This window comes from Macaca fascicularis, chromosome 10 (genome assembly GCF_037993035.2).
Source record: "Macaca fascicularis isolate 582-1 chromosome 10, T2T-MFA8v1.1".
In the NCBI taxonomy this organism is placed as follows: domain Eukaryota; kingdom Metazoa; phylum Chordata; class Mammalia; order Primates; family Cercopithecidae; genus Macaca; species Macaca fascicularis.
Genome location: NC_088384.1, coordinates 63,640,885 through 63,645,809, shown reverse-complemented (window position 1 = coordinate 63,645,809; position 4,925 = coordinate 63,640,885).

The window sequence follows — 4,925 nt, the reverse complement described above, 5'->3', positions numbered from 1 at the left end:
GAAAATGGGATAACTCATGCATTAGTCAGCTGCTGTTCCCTAGGAAAAACCTTAGCATCTCGGCGACTGACAGCAACAAGCTATTCCTGTCATGCTCTGCTGCCTGCACATGGGCTGGGGGTCAGTGGGTCTGGTGCTGGCTTGGCTTGTGTCTTCATGCTGGGGCCCATGCTGAAGGGGTGGTGCCTGTCTGGGCCAAGTTCTTCTCTCGGAGGCTCAGAGGGGAGCAGGAGGACCAGCTGCTCATACATGCAGGGTTAAGGTCTCTGTGCTTGTCCCATGTGTTAACATCCTATGGGCCAAGCAAGACCTATGACCTTGCAAAATGGCAATGGGGGTCTACTCTGCGTTTTCTGGAGAGAGGCGCTGCTAGCTGCCTGGCAGAGGGCATGGATGTATACTTTAGTTCCAGCGAGGGAGCCAGCTGTCCATCCATCCTGCCACACCCCCCTGAATCTTGGAAAAACACTGCTGTGACATGGCACCTATGCAGCCAGGAAGCCGGTGGATTTCGTGCTGGCAGTGGTTGGCTGAACTCTTGCTATCGAGGCTGACTTTTCTCTGTCTCCTCTGTTCCATCCTGGGATTTCTGGGAAGTGTTTGGCTTCTAAGGAGTCCTCTAAGTGTGGACAGCTCCCTTTTCAGGACCTCTCTTTCTTCTTTATAAAATGAGCAGGTCAAAGGCCATGGCTTCAGAGAGTCCTTTTTAGGCCTATAGTCTATGATCCATTGATTACTGTGTTACTCCAGATGAATAATTGACCCCCTTCTACCTCCTTTCCCACCTCTATCCATTGCTGGCAATGTGGTACCAGACTCAGAGGCCCATCCTGGTGGGGGTGTGCATGTGGGAGAGGGGGCTTATGGTGAAAACCCAGGAGGAAACAGAAGAAGGGGGCTGGGAAACAGTAGTGACACCCTTGCGCTGCAGAGGGAGGTGCAGGTAGAGTGAGGGGTGGGGAATGTGGCTGTCCCTTGTGAGGCAACACGTCTGGGGGAAGCAGAGGACACCTCTTCCTCAGCCTCTGCCCATGCATTCCCTCTGGTGCCCCAGTCCCTGCTGTCTCACACCCCGTTTCTCTGATCCAAGGAACAGTACAGGGTGTGGACACTGGTGAAGCGCATCCTTAGTAACCAGCGGGCCGGTAGCTTCATGGTGCTGTGGCTTGGCTGGGAAGCCCATGCTAGGCTGGGAAGCATGAGCCAGGACCTTCAACAAGCTGAGCTCACAGGCCTGTGCATGCTGGGTGGGGCTGGGGTCTCTGTGCTGAGGCAGCACTTTGCTGTATTTTTAATTTTTAATTTTTTGTAAAAAATAAAAAGATGATGGAAATATGTCAGGAGGACACAGGAAGCAGCTTAAAGGAGCTCTCACTCAACAACTCTGAGATAATTTAAACATTCAAATAAATGATAGCAACAGATTACAGCTCATTGAATAAAATAAGAAACCATGAGTCATCTAGATCTATGGATAAGTAGATGATTAACAAATAGAGAGGTGGATAGATTGATACAGATAAAGGAGAAAAGTTCTTCCTTGGAGTATAAAGAATACCATTAATAAATACAGAAATAAGAAGCAATTTTATTTTTCTATATTTATTAGAAAATAAGTAATAATAAACGTTTTAGTTGTAGTTTTGAAGTGACTTCAAACTTAAAAAAAGCAGCAAGAGTGATATAAAGAGCTCCTGCACACACCCAGACCCTCCCACTCCTCACATTCTGTCTCGTGGGCTTTTCCCTCTTTTTATATGTGTATACACTGTTCCCTCTTTCTATATGTGTATACACTGTTGCAGCGTTTCCTGAGCCATCTCAGAGCAAGTTGCAGGCATGACTCCTTTTGTCCTTAGACAATCTCATGTGTGTCCCGTAAGGCCAAGGACATTCTCCAGCCCAGCCTCAGTGCAGTGAGCAGAATCATGGCACTAGCATGGGTCCACGCTGTGGTCTAACTTGTCGTCCATGCAATTCATCAACTGCGTGTCGTTGTCAGGCCACCTGTCTCCCCTCATCTGAAACAGTTTCTCAGTCTTTCTTATCTTTGTGATCCTGTCATTTTTGAAGATAACTGGCTATTTCTTAGAATGTCCTCAGCGGGGCTTTGCCAATGGATGAGACTCAGGCTATGCAGATTTTCAGAGGAGAACTGTAGATGTTATCTTGTGTCCCTCAGTACCTCCTACCAGGAGGCCATAGCATCGCTGTCCCACGGCTTACAGACACTGACTTTGATCTCTGGGTTCAGATAGTATCTGACAGGTCTCTCCACAGTCCAGTTTTCTTTTCTCTTCTTTATAATCAATAAGTATTTCATGGAACAATACTTTGAAATATATTTATGTCTTACTTATCAAATTTTCACTTTTGCTTTCTAGCTTTAGCGTACAATAATAATTCCTGTTTGAATCAATTGTTATTATGGTTGCTTTCAAATTGTATTCCTAATTTCATTTTAAAAAATACTTATAAATGGCATTCATTCTACTGCAAGGAAAAACTTTTCTCTTTTACCTATCTATCCATCTATCTGTTAGTCATCTAGTTTTCCATAGATCTATCCGACTCATGGTTTCTTATTTTACTCAATGAGTTATAATCTATTGCTCTCGTTTATTAGAATGTGAAAATTACCTCAGAGTAGGCTAGTGGGAGCCCCTTTAAGCTGCTTCCTGTGTCCTCTTGACATATTTCCCTCGTTATTTGAGCCTATCCTTACCTTCTGATATTACAAGAAGTTCCAGATTTATGTTTTACTTTCTCTGATCCAAGATGAAAATCAGTGGTTGGAATCTGCAGTGATTGTAGAAATCAGTTCCCGCGTGCTGCCTCTACTCACCGCTCCTGGAATGCCATGAGGCCTCAGTCGGTGATTCTCAACGTAGGGCAATTTTGCTTCCCAGGGCACATTTGGTAATGTCTAGGAATGGTTTTGGTTGTTCCAATTTGTAAGGCAGGTGCTACTGGCGTTTAGGGAGAGAGGACAGGGATGCTGATCAACATTCTGCAATGCACAGGACATTTCCAGAGAAAGAATTCCTAGGTCTCAAATGGCCACGGTGCAGAAGTTGAGGGGCCTTGTTCTTGGCCTTGTCTGTTGGATAGTGCTACGAAATACACGCAGAAACATACCACGTGTAGATAGCTATTGTTCTATTACCTATTTACATATTAAAACCCCTGAATTAATACTGACACCAAACCCAATGCAATGAGATTCTTTCCAGTCCTCTCCCTTCTATAGTTGTGACTCATTTCTTTGACAATTTTAAACCTTAATTCCATTATCATCGATATATTTATTTGCTTTCTCTGTACTAGAACTCACAGAAAGTGAAACATTATTCTAGATCAGTGTTTCCCAATTTATCTTCACGGGACACTCTTTCTCATGGTTGCTGGTACGTGTTAGCCCTTCCCCACAAAACACAAAGGGTTTCAGGAACAGAATCATCTAGGAAAGTTGGAAGTGAATTAATCAGATTCTTATTGCAAGTATTTTATATTTTAATGAATATTCTAATGTGCATTGGTATCTCTGAATGGAGGCTTTTGTATACAGAATAATTTCAATGTATTTTTCAGGGAATCTTTGAAAATGTAACTAGGAGCATATATTAACTCATAGCCACATTTGTGCTGTGTGCAACAGTTTGCAAACACTTTTAGATCTTTTGCACCCTGCAAGGAGTTTTTCTAGATTTTTCCATGAACATAAAGAGTTTCATGTTTTTGAGGAAATTCATTACTGGGAAATATTTATGCAGCAGGCTTTCTCTGTACTAGTACACTATTGCATGAGACTGTGTGCGTGTGTTTAAGACTGTGTGCGTGCATGCACCTGAACAAGGCACCAATTGATCCCTCAGGAGCCTGAGAGCTGCCCACTATGGGTTCCCTGATGGCTCACTCCATTCAGCAGCTCTGGTGTTCCCCCGGAACCTCTCATTGCTGTTCTCTGAGGTCTCCGGGTTCCCACTGCAGCATTTGTTATGACTGTTGGAGTTCAGCAGCACCGTGGCATTTTCCTAGGGTAGCATCACATTAGAGATGCACTCACTTTACCTCCTGTGCTTCCTACCAGTGGATACACCCTACTCCAAGGTGCTCTCTTCTCGTGAGACTCACAGGCCAAGAAAGAAAGAAGGGGGTATCGATCAGCTGCTGTGCCTGTGCCTCTCTGCTTCCTTTGTTCCATGCACATGGCACACTGTCTACTTGCGCAATGCTGTGGTCTCAGCCCTAGCACAGGACTCAGTAAGGAATTAGTTGAGTGAATGAATGGATGCTCCAACAATCTTTATAAAATGTGTTTTCCACAGTTTCAGACAAGGAACCTGCAACAAAAAGTGTCAGACCCCACACTGTGATCTCATCACTGCTGAGCTCTGCCTGGTATCTTGGAACTCTCCAGCGATCTCCTCTCCTTAAGAGTGGACGTGGGATGCCTCCATGCATTCAGTCAAAATAAGGTTATGCTGTGCCTGTTGTATGCCAGGAACTATCTTCTCATCAGAAAAAGAATCTCTCTATATTTTGGGAATACGTGAAGAACAAAATGATGACGTGTAAGAGGTTCTTGCCAAACTGCTCGGCACAAAGAAGCCCTGGAGAAAGGGCGACAGTGTTGCTGGTGGGGGCTCTACTGGCTGGGTTCCAGGACTCTTCTTCTGGGACTCCCTGTGCTTCCTGCCACCCTCCTCAGGGTCATTTCTTCTCCTTCTCCAGTTGCATTTTGATATTTCCTTCTAAGATTTTACTATTTTTTCAAAAGATCCAAAAGTAATTAAAACTCTAGCCATTGAAATGGCAGTTCTAACAAGTCGTCTCAGAGTCGTCATCGCCTCATGGGGGCTGCCAGCAAGCCGTCCACATGGAATCATCTTATCCACACTGGGAAAGTCTCTGACACACCCATA